We start from the raw sequence: 9,400 nt of genomic DNA, 5'->3' as shown, positions 1-9,400 counted from the left end.
TGTACAATGTTATTGCAATTATTTAATGGTTCTGAATTAAGAATTGTAAATTATTTTTCTGCCTATCAAGAATTTTCACTTTTTTTTAAAAATACAAGCCTATGATAAAAGCGTAGACCAAGAATTTCTACAAACAGAGTACTACCAGCATGATTTTTAAAGTAAATTGTAAAATAAAATTTTAACTGTAAACACGATGTTGCTTGTAGTTTGTAAATTATTTGTCAGTTTTGTTCTACGTTCGCTTGTTTGCATAAAATTAAATTTGAAATTTGAAGCTTATTACAAAATTGAAATTTTAATGTAAATATTGATCTTTGTATTAATCGCTTCCGATTTTATTGATTTTATTTTTTTATTTACGTCCAACAATTGAAATTATTTATTGTACTTTACAAACAAAGTATATGTGTGTATGCATTCGAAGACTGCTAAACAGCATATAAAAATAATCTTATTGAAGCTTAGCGCGTGTGTATCAATATAGATTATATATGTATATATTGTGACACAACACAACAGGTGATAACAGCTGATCTCTATGTGACAGCCAGAAAGCAGTCATCACTTGCAGATCCTGTGCATATGATAAAGCAGATTATTTTTCGTGGCATGCTTTCTTACACATTATCGTGGACTAATCGCAGGTGCACGTAGAGAAGAGTGTTGAATCATGGAATTGTACAATTTACTCATAATTGTTAAGGAATCGCGTCAAATATAAAAATAAGATGAAACTTAAAAAAAAGGACAAACAATAAAATTGCCATGCTGTAATTAAATCCGTACGTTCTGTTAAGTCCGTTATTATCAACGGCAAAAGAATGGGAAAAAAATAGTATAACCCTAACCTAAGGCGAATGCATGAAACACACAACACTATATATAGACTGTATTGTGTATTTACTATACATACAACATATACATATACAGGGTGTTCACATTATTAGCATCCAGTATTCTCCTTGCAAAAAAGTTTCACTAGAAAGAAACGAAAGAGAAGAATCTCTCACTATTTTTGTAAGGAAAGCTAGGTCAATCTTTCAAGTTCAACAACAAATTCCGAATTTGGAGGGTGAACTTATAATAGCTTTGTCATCATATCGTATGAAAACGATTCGATTCAGTAGTCATACAATAGCATTTAAACTCACGCATATATGGACGCTTAGGGGGAACCCCAATCAATGAGTGTATTCATATGAAAATTTATGATTTTGATGAATCGATATTTTTCTTCAAACTGCCACGATTTTGTCAATTTTGCAGTTTTTCCTCCGAATCGAGGTTCATTACCTGCGTAATTTTCTAAATAAAAAGAAAATTCTTTGATTCTTTGTTTCAGATAAATAGAGCAGCCGCTATGCAGCACGCCACACAGAAACGGATGTACAGAATAATTCTATGAATTAATATTTTTAGCTAAATAATGGTTTCTTCTTTCGTTCCTAAGTATAAAAAAATACCCTCACAATTTGAAATGGATCCTCTGCTCAGTTTCCGAAAAAAAAACGCTCACAAATTTTCACATGAATTTGCGCTTGTCGATTGGGATTCCCCCTTAAAGGTTAGTGTATGACTCAAGATGTAAATAATTTGAAAACAAAAAAAGAATTATACGGAACAATACAGTGAACAATATTAGAAAACTGTAGTAAGGGTATAACATATATGAGATCATATAACTCTATCCATCAGGATCACCTATCTAACCTACCCATTTGAAAAAGTATAACATACAGTATATACCTCACATTTAGAAAGTTTGCTTTCTCGAAACTAGTTTGAGCTTTCGTATTGCTTATTAAAACAGAGTGGCATTTTTTTTCTAACATAGTCCACTACGAGAATGGTGGTACTAATTAACACGAACACCCCGTATACGTGCGGAACATGAAGCGTGGCGTATATATGTATGTTCCGAGCTGTAAGGTACGCGGTTGGCGCTACGGCGCATTTGCCAGTATCAACGGTTCGCGTTTATCGACTAGTATCGTGTGTGCTGTGGCAAATGCGATCCATTGGCTCCAGATACAAGAATTTACGTGGCTTTTCCGTAAACACTACCGTCGTCAACCATGATGGGCGTGCAGAACCAGTACAAAGGTAGGAAAAGATATCTTGGTTCCCCTTGTTGACAGCTGAAAACAAAACACATCCGAACGATACAGCAAACCCTGGCGACCACTGTGACAGTAGCCCAGAGCAAACCGCACGATTCGTTGAACTGTGCGTTGTAGTTTACTGTGCAGTTCATCAACAGTTTATCGCACTCGTTTCTCATTCGTTACGTATGTTTCGTTCCTGTCATCTTGCGAACTGGAATGTGGCGTTGCGCTGCATATCGCCAGCCACTCGACTATTGGCGTTCACTTTTGGAGGGAAGAAAGTCGCAGGTGCGAATGTAAATAGAACGTCATAAATTGATCGAGCGCGACTACTTGTTGTTTATTTCAGTTAAATTTGGTGATTTGGTCGCTGTAGGCTTGCGATTACATAGAAATCGGAGGAAATTGCTTCTATTTTACCGACCTGTCTATGGTCGCGATCCCAAGATGAGCGATATGAGTTTAATCAATAATGAAATTTCTGTTTTCATCGAGACATCAACATGACCCCGTTTATCGAAGTGCGTGAAACGATAGGCGCACGTTGTGCAAATAAACCCGTCGCCCTCATCGGCACCTTCACGTTTTTATGTGTAATCTTTAAATACGAATGCGCTCATTTACCGACAATAACACACCGTCGGCGCTCTTCCGCATCACCGCAGCAGCGGCAGGATTCTCGGCAGGAATGTTTTGCCTGTCTAACGATTGATCTCGAGGCGATCAGCACACTGATAGTTTCTCTATCGGCGTGATCGCTTCTCGAAACGTGGTATTACGTTTTTCAACAATGTTTTTAATTTTCATCAATGAAATCTGATACTGCGTGATAACCAGCGGTGGGTTTACTACGTTACATCGAATTTACTACGTGACACGCGTAAAAAATTTAAATAATTGTAGAAAATGTATTCAATGTCAAAAATTCAAATACAAATTATTAACCTCAACCTATTGCATGGAATTTTACTGCACAATATTTTAAATTACTTTAACCTTTAGAGGACCGGACTGGCCACTATAGTGGCCAACTAAGAGTTTGGATACTTTGCCGGCCATTTTTGTGGTATATATGCATAAATTTTAAGTAAATAAAATTTACAATTTCAATGAAAAAAATCCCGGCTCTCTAAAGGTTAAAAAGAAAGATTGGAATGTAATTATAAATAATTTGAAATTTTTTAGTAAATTTCATATCTTTGGTGTGCAAAAGATACTCGAATTTTTACATATATCGACATTATTATTCCTTTGATTATTTCTTTGGATGTAACATTCCATTTAGTATTATTGAATCTGACCATTTTAGGAACTTTGTTCATAAATTGAATCCAGATCATAAAATTCCAAGTCGAAAGACATGCAGATTATAGCGTTCCACAGTTTGCAATGTTGTTTTTTCAAACAATATGATTTTATACAGTAAAATACATGAACGTAATAAAGTTAAGATATTTACTACGTCTTATTCTACACTAGGGCAGAGTGGAAAATTTAAAATTTGAATTTTCAGTTGGCCTGGGTGTGGGATAATTGTCTTTTAATTAACCAAACAACTGTAAAAAAATTTGGAAAAATATTCATGTCTGCAGGTTCCTTTTTCTCCTAAAAATGATCATATAATCATATAATCATATAATTATTTTTAGGAGTAAAAGGAACCTGCAGAGATTAATATTTTTCCAAAATTTTATGATTATATGATTATATGATCATTTTTGGGAGAAAAAAGAACCTGCAGACATGAATATTTTTCCAAAAATTTTTTACAGTTGTGTTTGGTTTATCAAAAGACAACTATCCTGCACCCAGGCCAACTGAAAATTAAAATTAAAATTTTCAAAATGTAAAAAGTAAGATTCACATTGTGAATTTTTACATTTTTAAGAGAAAAAGGAACCTGCAGACATGAATATTTTTCCAAAAATTTTTTACAGTTGTGTTTGGTTAATCAAAAGATAACTATCCCACACCCAGGCCAACTGAAAATTAAAATTAAAATTAAAATTTTCGTCTATATAGTATCGCTCTGCCCTATTCTACTCGTAGAGAATTCACTTTTCTACGATAGGTAAAATACGGACCCACCACTGGTGATAATGATATACGAAAATACTGATAAAACTTTTCCTCATCTTCAAGTACTTATCTACATAGTATAGAAAATTCCCCATCGCTTTTTATTAACGTTATGCTCTTCTGTACCCAATGTCTTATTTTTTGTTTTTCACCTTCATCCAATAGTATAGATATCATAGCCATTTCTTCAACCGTAAAGTCTGCCATTTCACTACAAACTGAACACAAAAGTTTATTGAAACGGAATGCACCGGTTGTCAAGTTACATGCAGTGTACAAGCTTTGGCTTTGTTGGTGTCGCACTGGTGCCAATATCTCATTCATGTATGCAAAACAGCATTGGTGCGTTGACAATTAATCATTGCCATTCATATGTTGTGTTATTAAGTGGGCGAGGAATATAACTGTGCAATGTAAAAGGTGATACGTATCACTGTTAGTTATTTTCAAAGTAATGAAACTACTTGTTAAAGTAATTTATGTGTTTGTATTATATAGACTTCACGGTTGAGGATTCTACTTATCATAAGTTTCCTCTTTTGAGTAATAGATAGGAATATAGTGTTGTATTAAGAACTAATCTTAATAAATTATCGTCACTTTATGTTTTAAAAGTGAATAGATAATGTATAAGTAATGAAATTAATTTCTAAGTATTTATGATGAGTGTGAGTTTTGTTTATATGTATGTTTCAAATAAGCAAATCGTTTCTACAATTCAAAGTTCCACTGATCGTAATCACCTTTAAATATTTTTACATCTTTTTGAGGTTACGTTCACTGAAAAACATGAACTGAACTTGAAATAAAATGTATGAAGATAGGGTAGATGTCCCAATTACTGTGCTTTGACGCCGACTTGCCCGCGAAGGAATTAATTACTGACTTCTCTTACTTTAATTTTGCTCGGTGAAAATTTATATTGGTGTTTTGAACTTTTCTCTTAAGGCATTTTTTCGGGTTGAAAATGTTAATTTTTCATATTTTTTTAATTTAAATAAAAATACATGTTTTTGTCCCAATTACCGTGCCTCGAAAAATGCGTTGTCCCTATTCCCGTGCCCTTTTTTGAATAACGTTCCCGCGCTTAGGTTATGTCCTTGAACTTTGAACTGTTCAAAACATTTTTTTGCTCTACGAGAGGTGTTTTTATGTAATTTTAATATAACCTTTGCATTACAAAAGCCAAATATGCAAATACAAATTTCTGTTCACCCGTTCTGAGAAACGAAAGTAAGGTTAGGTTTAGTAGTTACAGAGGGGGCCAGTGGGCTTCGAGGGGCACGGTAATAGGGACAAGCGTTAAACTCCTGTCCCAATTACCGGATTCACTTTAAAAATACGAAAACGTTTCAAAAGTGCTTATTTTGCTATTTTTTCATAAAATTTGAACTTTTTATGATATAATAAACACTTTACATAAGTGCAAATCATGATAATTATCAATTTATTCACTTCTGTAAAGTAAATCCAAAACATATGCATTTTTGAAAATTTTTGTTCTATGCTTTAATTGTTTAAAAATAGAACCTTCTCGTTTGTAATACATACATTAATAGATTAACTTAATTAAACAAATTTCTTTCCTTATTTATTTATGCAAGTTTTTTTGCACGGCTTCTTTAAGTATAAAGGCACGGTAATCGGGACATCTACCCTATATATGTATACAAAAATATTTAAAGTGTATTGCTTTAAATCAACAATAAAACTCGAAAATTTAAACTTAAAAAATTTCAGTGAGGAGAAGTCGAATTCTGTAGAATAAATGCATTGCGTCAAATTCTGAGCTCATTGACTTACATTTAAATAGCATGTATAACACATTTCGTTGTCATGTATATTAATGTTTACGTTTCGTAAGTTGAACTCCTTTTCGGGCGAAAGTAAAATCCATTATTCGCATCGTGCGACGGATTACAATACTGTTTCAAGTACGAGTTAAAATGAAACTGCACCGCGCCGTTTGGAAATAAATGCGATCGTAATGGAGCGAATTATGCGAGGGCAATGTTTGACCTTAATGGGATTAAACTATCACGTGTGGTGCAATCTTTGAATCAAGTCAGATGATACGCATCGTATGAAATTTCTTCGTCAAAAATGAGGTGTTATCAATAGAAAAAAAATACAGTCTTCCTCGGATTATTGAAATGCTTTTTTCCCCGGATTATCGGGGAAGACCTACCCACCCCACAGTTTTGCTTCCTCGCTGCGAGCAAGGGCCTGCGGTCCCGGGTAGGCCGCCCATTAACTGCCGCGGGCAATAAAACCATTGGGCCAGGTAAAATACCCAGTACAGAAAAATAAAATGTTAAAGTTTTTGATAAATGTTCATGAAAGTATTACAATGGGTTTTTTAAGGTTTCTCGATGAAAATGAGTTCAAACGCGAAGCAATTCGGTCCATTTTTAGTGAACGTCACTACGTTCGCTAAATGTTGTAATTTACACACTGGAAAGTGGTTCTTCTCGTTACACACTATTTAATACTGCAGAAGAGAATTTAAATGGAGAATATCAACGACTTAAATGCAGCCTTCAGGAGAAATTGCCTGGATGTTTAGTAGGTACCTATTTGGTATTACGAGGATTGGTAAATTACTTCGATAATTGCAGGAGAAATGTTGTGAGTTAACCGCCAGAAGCGTGCTTTTCCCTTAAACCGGGGAACTGGAATTCTAATCGTGTTTTCATAATAAAAAGTAGACCGAATTGCTTCGTGTTTGGGCTCATTTTCGACGACATAAACTCACCAATCCATCGGTAATACTCTCACCATGGTGTAATCGGTAATGTGAAAAGTTTCTTGTTCAATACTGAATGACTCAATTCGCCGTCGACCGAGGGTCTCCCGCTGATGCGCTATTTCAGTCACTCTCGGTTTACGTCGATCAGTCTCCTTGTCAGACGGGTCGTGCGAGGGGCCTGACAAGGGTCAGTTTAAGGTCGGTTTATACAGCCACCGAGCCGGGCCGTCCGTGCCGTGTCGAGCCTCTATGCTAAGCTTATGGACAGCGAGTAGCCGCCGAGCTCGGTGGAAACTCGGCGGCTCCTCATTGCCCGTCCGGCCCGTGCGCACTGATATATATACTATGGATACGAGATTCCCATAAGCCGGCCGTGTAGCGGTTGAAGCGAATTGAAGGTGATTTTAGATGCTAGCGCCTCCACCGTTCGACCGATGTATTAAAGGAAATAGCGCGAAGTTTGAAAAATGTGGCTTATAACAGACTAAAAGAATAGTGTAATATAATGTAGGTATTATTATATTATGTACATAATGTAGTAAAATCATATAATACGAATTGCTTGTATGATGGTTGAAATTCAAAAAAGTTAATCAGAGCAAATGAAATTCATGAAAATAGTGAAATAAATATATAAATGTAATATAAAACCAACTGAAGTAGTACAGAAAAAATATAGTGTTTGGTTAAAATCATAATTTTGTTTTGAAGATAGGGCCCAAGGGGAGGGCTTTCTGGTCAGGGGCCCATTTTTCGGTAAAATGAAGTGGTAGTTTATTAAAAAGAGGCAAGGGTAGTAATACGAAAAAAAATGTAGTGTTTGGGTACCTATACCTAATCATAATTTTTTTTGGTCATGGGGCCCTGTCGGCGCCTTCGGTGCAGGGGCCTAAGCGGCAATTGCTCGTCAGCCGCCCTGTTAACCGCCACTGCGAACAGCCTATATGTTTGACATAAATATAACACTTTTTACGCACAATCAGACTGACCTTTCAACCAATCTGTTAAAGTGCTTTACGCTCGTTCTAAATCATCCGTATTTCATTTTCATGAATATTTATCTATTGTACACCGTTTAAGTATGAATTATGCTGCCTACTTTACGCTTGTTTGAAACGTGTTATACACAAATTACAATTAGTTGATTAGATATATAAGGAAGAAACAAAAAGTATGTAGTTTTTTTTTTACATGAGCCAGTATAATACAGTAGTGCACTACATAGTATGTAGTAGATACATGTGTATAAGCTGATAAAGAAATATGCCCAAAAATCGCCCTGAGCTTGAAATTCGAGTTTAAATATTTTACATGGATGCAAGTTGGATTGGTTAGGTTAGGAGGAGTGAAAGTTGCTAGACTAAATTTCAACCATAGGGAGCAGATTGTATCAGAACCAATCCAACTTGCATCCCTCCCAAAAGAACCGGCCATCCGAGCGTAGAAGCAAGTGCGAAATAAAAGTAACGATGCGCTTCTCGATACCGCAGATGTACCTACCTAAGTAGCATCTCTGACGGAAAAGAATTGTCCAGCCTTTGGGCCTGCCATTTCTGGCGTAGACCTTTGGCAGGTAAGTATCCATTTCAACAGGCAGTGCCACCCGTGGTTTTTGCCATTCCAGAGGGGTTTCTTGCAGTGAAAATCAGTAAATTTGCAAGCGCAATATCTTAAAAACCAGTGGAAATAAAGTGTATACATTAAAGCTTATTGAATTTGTCTTGGAACGCACTATCAACTCAGGTCTTCAAAAAAAATAGTTCCATTTGAAAAACCGAACTTGACCATCGTATCTTTTAAAATAATAATCGGAAACAAAATTCGTTCGCGCTAATAAATGGGCCCCCTCGAACCATGCAATTCCCTATTTTTTTTATATTTTTATCGACAATACTTTAAGAGATATCGCGCTGTCCACTCCTTAGTGGGACACCCTGTATATACACACTAAGTAAAGAAGTATCTTTGGTTTTGATTTGTGTTTTATAATCGAATATATTTTATAATTCAGTTTTTTTTTCTAATGTCTTATGCTAATTGACTATTATGTATACAAAGAAAAAGGTGTACTTATAACTGGTGATGAAATCATGCTTAATAAATAGATGAAGGAACACTATCGATTGACTTCTGAAAATATTTTCCATTCATATTTTTACCTTAGAATCTAGTGAATGTTGTCAATAAATTGTTGTACATACAACGTGATCAGACTTCGTAAACGTTTGGAAATGTTTTCAACGTCTATTTGCTAATTCATTTCTTTATTTACCGTGTATTTTGCGGTCGAAGATACAATGGTGGTAAATAGTGCGGTCTCTGTATTTGCGGTCTAGCCATTTAATTCTAATCTGAATCACCTTAGACCTTAGATAGGTAGTAAAAAGAATAGTACGAAGGTCTTGGTTGTATTATCGCTAATGGTCACTGTTACTTTACAAGTAGATATCGACGCGCGTTACGA

General features: G+C 35.3%; 1 long non-coding RNA gene across 1 annotated transcript; it reads left to right on the top strand.

Annotated features, from left to right (window-relative positions):
- The first annotated feature begins 2,117 nt into the window (after positions 1–2,117).
- On the top strand, positions 2,118–2,490 carry LOC143367115 (uncharacterized). The gene is made up of 2 exons (XR_013084979.1): positions 2,118–2,396; positions 2,458–2,490. It is a non-coding gene; the product is annotated as an uncharacterized LOC143367115 (long non-coding RNA).
- Positions 2,491–9,400: the final 6,910 nt, after the last annotated feature.

This window comes from Andrena cerasifolii, chromosome 3 (assembly GCF_050908995.1).
Source record: "Andrena cerasifolii isolate SP2316 chromosome 3, iyAndCera1_principal, whole genome shotgun sequence".
Classification (NCBI taxonomy): Eukaryota; Metazoa; Arthropoda; class Insecta; order Hymenoptera; family Andrenidae; genus Andrena; species Andrena cerasifolii.
This window is presented reverse-complemented; position numbering and strand designations above follow the sequence as displayed.